The 12965-nt window shown below is 44.3% G+C and overlaps 1 protein-coding gene across 1 annotated transcript in view; it reads left to right on the top strand.

Annotated features, from left to right (window-relative positions):
• Nucleotides 1–12965, top strand: part of JAZF1 (JAZF zinc finger 1) — a 473852-nt gene that overhangs the window by 23541 nt on the left and 437346 nt on the right. The window lies entirely within an intron of this gene.

Below are 12965 nucleotides of genomic sequence, written 5' to 3'. Positions count from 1 at the left end.
GGAGGTGGTGGTGGTGGTGGTGGGGGGGGGGGGGGGGGGCGTTTGATGCTGGCTCTGCTGAGGCTTCAGGAACCATGTTCCTCAGCAGGAGTGACCGTTTTAAGCTCGGCTTTTCCTCCTGCTGCTGCTTCTCAGTGGCAGGTTTCCCTATTCCCAACGGGACTTAGAGGAGTGGAGGGGGGGTCTCCCTATCCTCCCTCGCTTGGGTCTGACTTTGGAGGGGGGGGGGACTTGCTGGGGCCTCTGGGGAATTTTGGCTCCATAGCTTGGCCTAGCTGGTCAAGCAGGTCATACAGGGGGAGAGTGATTCACCCCTAGTGTTGGGGTCCCTGGCGACCCTCTGGTCAGTTTAAAAGGCATAGAGCTGAAGTGAGCGTTTTGGAGGATCTGGAGCCCTCGGAAGAGGCAGAGACGTGGGGGGGGGGGGGGGGGGGAGACTTAGAGGCCATCTCGGACTCTCAGTCCCACTGAGATTCAGATTCTGAAGGTCCCCTGCCTCTGGAAGCTGAGGAAGAGCAATCATAAGAACATAAGAATAGCTATATTGGGTCAGACCAATAGTCCCAACATTTCATGCTACCAATCCCAGGGCGAGCACTGGTTACCCCATGTCTGTCACAAAAGGCACTGTGAGGTTTGTTCCCCCACCTACCTCAACTTCGTCCCCAATCCAGCAGACATTGGATCGTTTCTTTGCCGCAACCTCTCCAAGCGAGGAGAGGGTGGTGACTCCCGCTGCGGAGGAAATCAGAGGAACGGAACCTCTGCTGGGACAAGACACATCTTTATCTCTCCCCTCTGCTTCCAACATTCCCCCGTGCCCGGCATTAGCTGCTTCACGGGGAGACAGCCTACACGTTCCCGGAAGTGTAGCATGTGAGCTCTCTGGCGTGGGTCCCGCGTCGCAGCAAAGGAGCCTGGAGAGTGAGGCCCGAGGGTTAACCGGAGTCTCAGACACATCAACGTAGGTAAATCTCGGAAAGATTTGGTTAATGCTTAACAAGATGGACTCTACTGTTCAGAAATCCTCAGGTGAGGTATCTGCTTTGCATCTTAAATTTGAAGATTTGGTTATGACATTTGGATCAGTGAAGGAAGATCTTTCCACCCGGGTCAAACAAATTCAAAATGAAGTGAAACAGCTTCAAGACTTTAACTTTACTACGGTTAAAGATAAATTGGCTCTCCATAAAAAGATTGAGCAGATAGAGAATTTTAATAGGTGTTTGAATCTCCACCTCTTGAACTTCCCTAAAGTTCCTGGGACTTTGCCTATGGATTTATTTAGAAGATATTTGCTTGAAAGCTTGAAACTTCCACAGGACGTTATTCCTCCAATCAATAAGATTTTTTATTTGCCTAAGAGTCCAGGGAAAAATGGAGGGGAAGCTAGAGGTGGGGAAGACATAAACCGTGATGTGAATAATATATCTGCCATTTTGGAGCAATCGATAGAAAATGCTACGGAGAGAGCCACGTTCTTAGTGTCTTTTGTGTTTGAACAAGATCATAATGCTATCTTAAGACTTTACTTTAAACATTCAAAAGAAGGGAGTAAAAATTTGGATTTATCTGGAAGTTACCAAACTGACGCAAGAACGGAGAAAATTTTTTTTAGCTATGAAACAGGAAATATTGAAACTCGGGGGAACTTTTTTCCTTGCTTACCCATGTAAATGTTTGATTCGATTTGGAGAGATGAAGTATATATTTTATGCATCTGAGCAATTAAAAGCTTTTCTTGATTTAAAAAAGTTAAAAATAATGTTGGAAATTGTAAATTAGGTGAGGTATCACACGTAGCCTTTAATATTTGAAGTTACCTATGATAAATCTTCTATGATTTAGCCACGCTTCCCAGTTAATGTGGTCTAAGAAAGCTGACTTTAATTTTGTGATATGACGTTTTCTTCATTTGCATGTTAGTTTCTGCTGTGTTTCTGTTCAACAAGTGTATGGCTTGTAAAAAGTGTTGTAAAACAATTATAAATAAATAATAATAAAAAAGAAAGAGTAAACAATCGATTCACTTCTACTCGTTCTACACCACTCAGGGTTTTATAGACCTCAATCATATCTCGCCTCAGCCATCTGTTTTGCAAGCTGAAGATCCCTAACCTCTTTAGCCTTTCCTCATATGAGAGGAGTTCTATCGCCTTCATCATTTTGGTCGCTCTTCTTTGAACCTTTTCTAATTCCGCTGTATATTTTTTGAGATGCGGCGACCAAAACTGAACACTACTCAAGGTTAGGTTGCACCATTGAGCAATACAGAGGCATTATAGTATTCTCACTTTTATTTACCAGCCCTTTCCTAGCATCCTCAGAGAAGTTGAAAATTCTTACTGCTAGGAGACTCCATTATCAGAGACATTAACTTAGAAACACAGTTCAAAGGACCCAACCTAGTAAAATGCCTTCCAGGATTCTCGGCTACCAGAAGTACCCACCAAATACTGAATGTGATCTGAGAAGAGAGTAATAATGTTATAATCCACCTGGCGACAAATGACCTGGCCAACAATAGCAAGTTTAGAGCACAGAGAGCATTCCAGAAGCTTGGGGAGGGACTCAAGTCTTTGGTTCAGACTCCCTTCCTACATGTGGGAAGGGAGAGGAAAGACTACGGAAAACAGAGGAATTAAGTGGGTTGAAGCTTGGTGTAAAGAAGAGAAGATTTTAGGTACATAGGAGAGTGGGGTAGTACTTGGAAAAATAACAGGCTGTACTGCAATGATGGTCTACATCTTTTTGTGACAGGAAAAAGGGGACAAATTCAGACAGTACATTTCTAGACGTTTTAAAGTAGAGGATGGTGGTGACAAAAGGAAACAAAAAAAATTCAGAATGCTACTCCCAGAAAAAACATGATAGCAGAGGGAAAGGTCAGGTAAATATAGAAAACCATCCAAACTCACTTAACACTCTGTTCAAGATTTGCAAGCGCTGATGATTGAGGAAAGCTTGGATATTGTTGCTATTACTGAGACATGGTTCAATGATTCCCATGAATGGGATGTGACCATACTGGGCTATAATTTTTTAAAGAAGATAAGGAGGGCCGAAGAGGTGGAGGAATGGCGCTGTATGTGAAAAATAATAACGGAGCGGCTGAAATGCAGGGAACATAGGGAAAGGAAGAAGCTATATGGATCGTCGTGGAAAGAAAGATGGAACCTGTATCTACACAGGTGTTATCTACAGACATCTGGCATAAATGCAGAAGCTGGACAAACATCTGATAGATTTCCATAAGCTTGGTGTGAAAGGGGAAGTGCTGTAGCTGGGAGATATCATCTTACGTGATGTGGATTGGAAGGTCCTGCCGGCTGAATTGGAGAGAAGTAGAGAGATTTGGATGTTTTCTTCAGTGGCTAGTTGCTTGGTTTCTAGTGCGCATTATACTGAGTGAGATCAGCCCTCAAAGAGGAAATATCTTCTATAATATCGTCTTTGGTGTCTGACAGGAGGTCTCTAAGCACCCTAATCTCTTCGAGTATGGCGTACGAAGAAGCGTCTTCAAGCATACCTTCGCTTTGCTTCGATGGAGAGTTCGGATCTTGGGGCATTTATTTCCTTTGCCTGTTGCCATAATGAAGTAGTTGCAATACTAACAAAGAGATGCAGCAGAATAATATTGATTCTTATAATGTTATCATCCGAGCTGCACTCCTATGCTGCCTTCTTACTGACGCTTGCTATAAGCCCCTTTTGGAAAGCAACTTAAAGGGAATCAATTTGAAAGGAACTTTTCTGAATACCAAATTCATCGGGCTGCACAGAATTTTTTTTTAAATGTGATTTTTGTAAAATGGCTGTTTCCATTGTGCGTGCACCAAATATACATGTTTTTACTCGTATATGTTTTACAAAAGGCTTCATCAGTTTGTACTGTGTTTACTTTTAGTCATGTCTTACTTTTATAAGAGCCCATTTACGTATGAAAATGGTTTATGAAATTATCCTAAGTGGGTCAGATTCAAGTTTTTTTTTAAAGTAGTGCAAAACCTGTAGAAAATACTCCAAGTTGATTTGATTGCCTGGTTTTGAAGCTATGCTTTTTTTCCCACAATGATTGAATTTCCAATAACTGCAGTCAGGGGGAAAAATCCACTGAAAAAAATTGGGCAAACATTCTTTAGCAAGCAGTGCTTGGAGCTTTTTTGCCTAGAAGGGTTAAATTTAAGAATTGATCAGTCCTTATACTTTTTGTTGCATTCTTTACCTTTCAGAACTGGCAGGAGGTTAAATTCCTGGTAAATGTGCTCCATTTTGAAATGATAAAATTAAACTAACATTCTGATTTATTGCACCTGTTTTTGTTCTGCTTCGGCCCAGAACTTAAATCTGGCCCTTAAACAGTTAAAATGACATGACTGTGTGATATGAACCGTGGTACACTTCACGAGCATTAATCAGCAGCATATCTTCTTTTGTGTGGTATGACCACAAACAGGTTTATTTTTGAAAGGGAAGGGCGCCCATCTTCCGACACAAATCGGGAGATGGGTGTCCTCTCAGGGTCGCCCAAATCGGCATAATCGAAAGCCGATTTTTGGGTGTCCTCAACTGCTTTCTGTTGCAGGGACGACCAAAGTTCATGAGGGCATGTTGGCACCATAGTGAAGGTGGGACTGGGGCGTGATTAAGACGTGGGTGTTCTTGGTCGATAATAGAAAAAAGAAGGGTGTCCCTGACAAGCACTTGGGTGACTTTACATGGTACATTATTTCTTGCGACCAAGCCTCAAAAAGGTGCCCGAACTGACCAGATGACCACCGGAGGGAATCGGGGATGACTTCCCCTTACTCCCCCAGTGGTCACCAACCCCCTCCCACCCTAAAAAAAACTTAAAATTTTTTTTTTGCCATTCTCTATGCCAGCCTCAAATGTCATACCCAGCTCCATGACAGCAGTATACAGGTCCCTGGAGCAGTTTTAGTGGGTGCAGTGCACTTCAGGCAGGTGGACCCAGGCCCACCCCCCCCTACCTGTTACATTTGTGGTGGAAAATGTGAGCCCTCCAAAACCCACCCGAAACCCACTGTACCCACATGTAGGTGTCCCCCCCCTTCACCCCTTAGGGCTATAGTAGTGGTGTACAGTTGTGGGGAGTGGGTTTTGGGGGGCTCAGCACACAAGGGTAAGGGAGCTATGCACCTGGGAGCAATTTGTGAAGTCCACTGCAGTGCCCCCTAGGGTGCCCGGTTGGTGTCTTGGCATGTCAGGGGGACCAGTGCACTACGAATTCTGGCTCCTCCCATGACCAAAGGGTTTGGATTTGGTAGTTTTTGAGATGGACGTCTTCGGTTTCCATTATGGCCGAAAACCGGGGACAACCATCTATAAGCTCGACCATCTCTAAGGTCGACCTAAATTTCGTGATTTAGGCGTCCCCGACCGTATTATCGAAACGAAAAATGGACGCCCATCTTGTTTCAATAATCCGGGTTTCCCCACCCCTTTGCGGGGCCGTCCTGCGAGGATACCCTCAGGAAAACTTGGGCGCCCCGTTTGATTATGCCCCTCAAAGTGATCAGCAGCTTGCAATGTGTTCAGTCTTTGCGTGTCACAAAAACTGACAGTATAAGACTGAGGACTGGAGCCGAAAAAAGAAAAGAAATCAGTGTCTGCTATAATAATAAAAAAGATGGGATCACTGGAAACTGACATATGAGCTTAAATAAAGGAATGGCTTTTAAATGTTGTCTAACTTGCCAATACATTTCCTTAAATCACTGAGGTTTAATCTGTACTGTCACTAGTTGCTGCTGATCTGTTGAAAATTCTTCTGATTGTGCTTAAAAGCCCTTAACATTGGACTGAACACTAAGGGTTTCTGCAGATTTCATTTAGAGAAAAACAGAAGTTGGGATGTGTGCCATTTTTTTTCTGTCATTTGCAGCTACTTTTGGCTGTGGTGTCATGTAAAAGGATAAGACCCTGAAATACAAGGGCATTGAATTCTAGAGGGCAGGGGTTAAGTAAGTAAATGATAATTAATGTGTTATTTCTGATCAAATCTGGCATGTTCAATAGATCCTTAGAGACGAGGGAAGTTCTGTGGGATTGGAGAAAGACTGATGTGGTCCCTTTTCACAAAAGCAGTAACAGAGAAGTGATGTGCAAATTACAGGCCAGAAAACCTTGCCTTGCCCCCTGAAAATGGCAAGGACAGATTCAAATTCAAGTATGCATATTTTGTCATGCCACGTGTTATGAGTTAATTTTGTTGGGCAGACTAGATGGACCATGCGGTTCTTTATCTACTGTCATCTACTCTGTTACTATGGTGATAAGAAAGGTAACATAGTAGGTAATGAAAATGCTGTTGAAGAAAGGATAGAGGACATTCTACAACCAAATGGATTGCAAGGTCTAAGGCATTGCTTTCCAAAGGCAGATCATGCCAAATGATCTTTGGAGTGACAAAAGAACTAAGTCAAGGGCATGTAATCTACTTAGATTTCAGCAAAACCTTTGATACTGTTCCTACTACTACTACTTAACATTTCTAGAGCGCTACTAGGGTTACACAGCACTGTACAATTTAACAAAGAGAGACAGTCCCTGCTCAAAGAGCTTACAATCTAATAGACAAGTGAACTGTCGGTCCGATAGGGGCAGTCAAATTGGGGCAGTATGGATTCACTGAACGGTAAGGGTTAGGTGCCGAACGCAGCATTGAAGAGGTGGGCTTTAAGCAAAGACTTGAAGACGGGCAGGGAGGGGGCTTGGCGTAAGGGTTCAGGAATCTCCTCTTAGGAGATTCATGAATAAATAAGCAGTTTAAGGATGAGACCCGAGGTTGTAAGTGCATCAGAAATCGGTTGACATTGACGTCAGGATTTACATATAGGTTTCAGCAGCGCTCCACTGGATGAATTAGGGGAGGTTGCCCCTTAATTCCAGTCTGTGTATCCCTTGAAAGCAAAAATGGCAAGATATATCGGGCTGTGTGACAGCTTTGGGAAAGATACGTGCTTATTTCTAAATTGGCCAACATAAATGTGTGTCTGGCACATATGTGTGTGTTATCTCTGTGGGCCCAAGGGATACACTGGTTATATACGGCAGGAGCATCCATTTTATAACCAAAAATGTCTAAAATGTCAACTGGGCCCACAGAGATAACACACACATATATGCATCAAGAGGAACAATACTCGAAAGGAGCCCTCCCCTGAGGGAACCCATAACTTCCTTGATCTCCTGGCATATCCTGATAGTGACAGGAACAGGGCTGGAGCCAATACCCAAGCTGACATCAGAAGCTGGACTGGGGCCCGAAGTGGCATCCAAGTCTTGACGGGAACTAGAAGTCTGAACAGAAGCAGAACTAGAACTCTGAACAGGAGCTAAACTGGGACCCGGACTGGAGTCAGAGTCTTGACTAGAACTGGAACTCGGACAGGAGCTGGACTGGGACCTGGACTGGAATCAGAGCCTTGTCTGGAACTGGATTCAGGAGCCTGACTGGAACTAGAACTGGATTCAGGAGCTGGGCCCGGACTGGAGTCAGGAACTTGGCTAAAGGTGGCCATCCGGCTGGACTCTGAGGCGTGGCTGGCAGCACCGCTCCGGCTGGACTCAGAGGCGTGACTGGAACTGGAACCCAGCGAGGAGTCATCATCCTGGTTGGCAATGGAACTCACACCGGACTCGGCATCTTGGCTGGAACAGGAATTCAGAGCGGGCTCAGCATCTTGGCTGGAACTGGAACTCAGAGCGGATTCAACCGCTTGGCTGGAACTAGAACTTGGAGGAGACTCAGCAGCTTGGCTAGATCTGGACCCCGAAGTAGGCTCAGCTGCGGGGCAGGAACTGGAACTCAGAATAGATGCAACAGCTTGGCTGGACCTGGTGCTCCTCTGGCTGGACTGGAACGACCTTCTAAGACGTCTCCTTTCGGCATTGGCTTCAGGAGTAGTCCGCAGGGCAGGCTTCAAGAGAAGAGAAGAGTATGGCGGTACTCACAGAGCGTGGTAGCAGGATCTATAGCAGAAACTGGGTTTCTCTGGACCCCAAGCCGCTGAACACGACTTCTCTCAGCTAAGGCTTTAGGGGTATTTTCCAAGGCTGGATCAGAACAAAGTCTATCACGGTACTCTTGCAGCGTCATCTCATCATTAAGAGCAGAAACTGCAGAAAACTTCATGGGCTGTACGCCCACACTGGTATCAGGAACAGAACTGGGACTAGGACCTGGGCTGGCATCAGAGTCTGGAGTGGAATTAGAACTCTGAACAGGAACGGATCTGGGGCTGGACCCCAGACTGGAATCACCCTCTTGCTTGGAACAGGAACTCAAGGCGCCCTTTGCCTCCTGGCGGGGGATGGAACTTTAACTGAAGCTTGGCAGAAAATACCCCTTGGACAGGGATCAGAGGCTCGGTCTGAAGCACCACTCGAACTGGTCTCAGGAGCTTGATTGGAGGTGCCATCTGGACTGGAAGCGGAGGTTCAGTCCGAAACACCCTTCGGACTGGCATCGGAGGCTTGGTTAGAAGCACCCCTCGAACTGGACTCAGCAGCTTTACCAGATGTGGTGTGCTTTGCATGCTGAATCGCCTTTTCGGGCGGTATTCCGGTTATTCTGGAGTTCCTTCAGGATGGTCTTCAAAAGGGATTGGCATATAATTCCCTTCGAGTGCAGGTGGCTGTGCTAGCTTGTTTTAGGGGCAAACTGGACGGTTCCTCTTTAGCAGCTCGCTCTGATGTGGTCCGTTTCCTACGTGGGGCTCTTCGGCTTCGGCCTCCTCTGCGGCAGCTGTGCCCGGTGTGGCATTTGAGTGCGGTACTGCGAGCCATCCAGGCCCCACCGTTTGAGCCGTTGAATAAGGTTTCTGAGAAGGATCTAACACTTGGACAGTGTTTTTGGTGGCCATTGCTTCGGCTAGGAGGATTTCTGAAATTCAGGCTTTGTCTTCCAGAGATCCTTTTTTGCAGTTTTCTGAAGCAGGGGTGTCAATCCGGACAGTGCTGTTGTTTCTACCTAAAGTGGTTTCGGCTTTCCATGTCAATCAGGCGGTTTATCTTCTGTCTTTTCGAAGAGAGGATTATCGCTACGTTTCCTGGATGTGCAGAGAGCCTTGTTTCGGTACTTGCAAATCTCTAACGAGTTTCGACGCTTGGATCATCTTTGTGCTCTTGTCGGGATCGAAAAGAGGTGAGGCGGCTTCTAAGGCTTCCATTGCTCGCTTGATTATGGAAGCCTTTGGAGCAGCGTATCTGCTACAAGGGCGGGCGTCTCCAGTGGCCCTGAAGACGCATTCTACTCGGGCACAGGAGGCTTCTTGGGTGAAGGCGTCGGCCTTATCTCTGGAAGAGATTTGTCGGGTGGCTACTTGAGCGTCCCGTCATACTGTTGCGAAGCATTACAGACTAGACGTGTCTGCTCGGGAGGATGTGAGTTTTGGGGCGGGAGTGTTGGCGCGGGGAGCGTCGGCTTCCCACCCTACTTAAGGAATGCTTTGGTACATCCCACTAGTTCTGGATTCATCTGCTGCAAGTGACAAGGAAGGTAAAATTATGTCTTACCTGATAATTTTCTTTCCTTTAACGCAGCAGATGAATCCAGGATCCCTCCCTAGTTCAGCCGACGGTTTTTTTCATTTTCCGCGCAGTGTGGCTATTTTTTTCCTTCTGGGTTCTCTTTTGCAGAGTTCAGACAGATATGGGAACACAGAAAGGATTCCGATTTCTGGATCAAGTTGCAGTTATTTTGAAGTTCTTATTTGGTTCTCTGTTTTTCATAGTGAGGATGGTTTCTGGTTGTTATTGGTTTCATATTTTTGGCCTTGGCAAATGCTTATGAATGACATACTAACTGAGGAAGGAGCTGGCTATCTGGCATCACTTCCTTTAGTTTGTTTATCTCTATCTCCACCTGCTGGTAGGCGGACTTAACCCACTAGTTCCTGGATTCATCTGCTGCGTTAAAGGAAATAATAGTATCAGGTAAGACATAATTTTACCATTACGGAGCTTGATTACACGAGGCTTGAGGTACAGCTTATACAGATCACAGAATATACAGTGGCTTATGCTACATTTAAAACTTGCCCAGCATGTCTTTACAAAGAAAGGAACTTGTGACCCTGTTAGAATTGTTGAGATGGCAATCCAGCTGATGCAGGACAAAGGAATGTGGGCAACCGTAACAAGGATCCTAGGTCATATTGACTCTGGCTGCCTAGGGTCCAGAATTTGGAGAAATACCTTCAGAATAACATCAAGAGAAAAAAGGGCACAAGCCAATCACTTTCTTTGATATTATCAAATCATCAGAGACATTGCTGATATCAAAATGATATAAAAGGACATCTGCCATAGCAAGGGATAGCTACCTACTTAACCACTACTATCACTATCATTGACCTACTTCTTCATCTCATCAGATCATCATTGGAACACTTTAGTGCGTTGGATCTCCAGCAACAGCTCAAAGTCAAGCATGAGCACTGCCTGTGACAAGGCAAACACCTGCTATTCTAGTTGTCCTCAAGAAGAAAGATACTTACATCATCTACTCAGGTTGTATATGTCAAGATTGGTAATCACTATCCTATTGTAGGACGAACAGGTGGCATTTTGCCGTAGGGAGTGTGTGTTTATTCCAGTTAATACTGACTAGCGTCCATTCTAGCATTTAAAGAACTTTTATTCTATCTTTTGTTCTGTCACATTCTAAACACTTAGAGATAACTTATAAATCCTAAGTTATTTCTGTTTTCCATTTTAGTTTATATTTCATACTTGTAAATAAATCTTTTTGTTGTTATTAGTTACATGTGCCCTCACAGTTTATTGGTATATATCTAGAGGGATAGAACAGAGGTCAGCTGATAAAGATGCAGCTTATTACAGAGTGATAAACAATTATTTTATATATATCTTTATCCCACCACACCTAGTGGTGATTACTGGTACTACCCTCACAGTTTCACCACCTTGAGACCCTTAGACACTATCACCCCCAGGCCCTGCTCTTGTTCTGTGCATATCAGCCCCTGTCCTTGTATCTCATACAGCTCCTTTGCATTTCTGTACCCAAAATGCATCATTTTGCATTCTTCGCATTAAAGTTTAACTATGAAGCTTTAGCCCACACTCCTATTATTTTGTAGGTCATTTCTCATGTTGTCTGCTTCCTTAGGGGTGTCAACTTTTGCAAATCCTTATGTCATCTGCAAAAAATGGTAAGCTTTTCTTCTTACCCCTTCAGCCATATCATTCACAAAGATATTGAACAGAATTGGTGCCAGGTCCGATCCTTGAGGCATACCAGTACTCTCGTTTCTTCCAATGAATTCCATTTAACTCCAGCCTCTGTCATCTGTCAGTCAACCAATTTCTGATCCAGTTTACCACCTTGGGACCCACTCCCAGAGCACTCAGGTTACTTATAAACCTCCTATGAAGAACAGTATCAAAGTTTGTGTTGAAATCTAAGTAGATCACATCTAACACATGCCCTTGAACTAGTTCTCTGGTCACCCAAAGAAATTAATTAGGTTCATTTGGCATGAGCTTCCTTTGATAAATCTGTGTTGTCTTGGATCTTGCAACCCATTTGGTTCTAGAAAGTTTACTATCCTTTCCTTCAGCAATGTCTTCCCGTCACTGAGGTGAGGCCTCTTGACCTATAGTTTCCCACCTCTTCTCTCCTACCACTTTTTTGAAGAGGGACCACATCAGCCCTTTGCCAATCTTGTGGAACCTGTCCCATCTTCAAGAATCTGTTAAATACTTCCTGTAGAGGACCCACAAGGACCTACCAGAACCTCTCGGAGCTCTGTCAGTATCTTAGAATTTATTTATTTATTTGTAGCATTTTTATCCCACATTTTCCCACCAATTTGCAGGCTCAATGTGGCTTACATTATGCCGTAATGTAATCCTTTCCAGGTACAGAATTACAAATGGTATTGCATTAGGTGCATACATGCTTGGTAAAGAAGAATACATTATGGTATTGCATAGAGGTTACTGAGTAATAGAGTGAGTTGTAACATAAGTTAGGTCATCGATTATAGAAAGATCATTTTCGTCATAAGAAATAAAGTGGCAGTGCGTATTGCGTAACTTTCATTAATAGCAATGAGGTTAAACAGTCAAGTGGTAAGAGTTTGGTATTGTCTAGTTCATGTAGGTTTAAATATATAGTATTTAGGATGGATCGTTATGGTATGCATCATGTATTTCATCCAGTCCCATGGCTATGTAATCTGGCCCTATGATTTGGTTCATCTGGCCCCATAAAAACAGTACCTTTGACATTTTGTGCCTTTCTGTTTCCTGTCTTTTATTAAGTTTACTCCAGTTCAGGCCTTGAACTTGGTCTTCCTAATCTACTTGGACCCATTATTTTGATCAAGGTGTTCTGTTCTGCTGTTTTACTGTATTTTTACCAATTAAGAGAGACAGGTACCTTTATAAATTTATTTTGTGCAATACCTGCAGGACTACCTTTACCCTCTTAGTGAGAGGCTGTCTAAACTCTCTCTTTTTTAAAACAACAAACAAACTGTGAGTCTTGTTCTGTTCAACCACATGGATAATCGTCCTTGGTCAGGGGCCACATGCTGCAGCTTTTTTTGGACTTCAGCATCTGTACATCCCGAGTCTGGGCACTAGATGTTAGTCAATGAAGAGTTGTGAACATTACCTGTGCAGTAGGATCTCCAGTTCCAGCTGACAGAAGGAATAAAAGCTAGACACAGGAATCTGGACCCAGATTTCCTGCATGGTGGTGTACTCCACTGGCCCTAAAACATCAGGACAACCCACTTAATTGGCTTTTTTTTTTTTTTGTTACAGTTGTACCCTGCGCTTTTCCACTCATGGCAGGCTCAATGCGGCATACATGGGGCAATGGAGGGTTAAGTGACTTGCCCAGAGTCACAAGGAGCTGCCTGTGCCTGAAGTGGGAATCAAACTCAGTTCCTCAGTTCCCCAGGACC

Source organism: Microcaecilia unicolor, chromosome 1, assembly GCF_901765095.1.
Source record: "Microcaecilia unicolor chromosome 1, aMicUni1.1, whole genome shotgun sequence".
NCBI lineage: Eukaryota > Metazoa > Chordata > Amphibia > Gymnophiona > Siphonopidae > Microcaecilia > Microcaecilia unicolor.
This window is presented reverse-complemented; position numbering and strand designations above follow the sequence as displayed.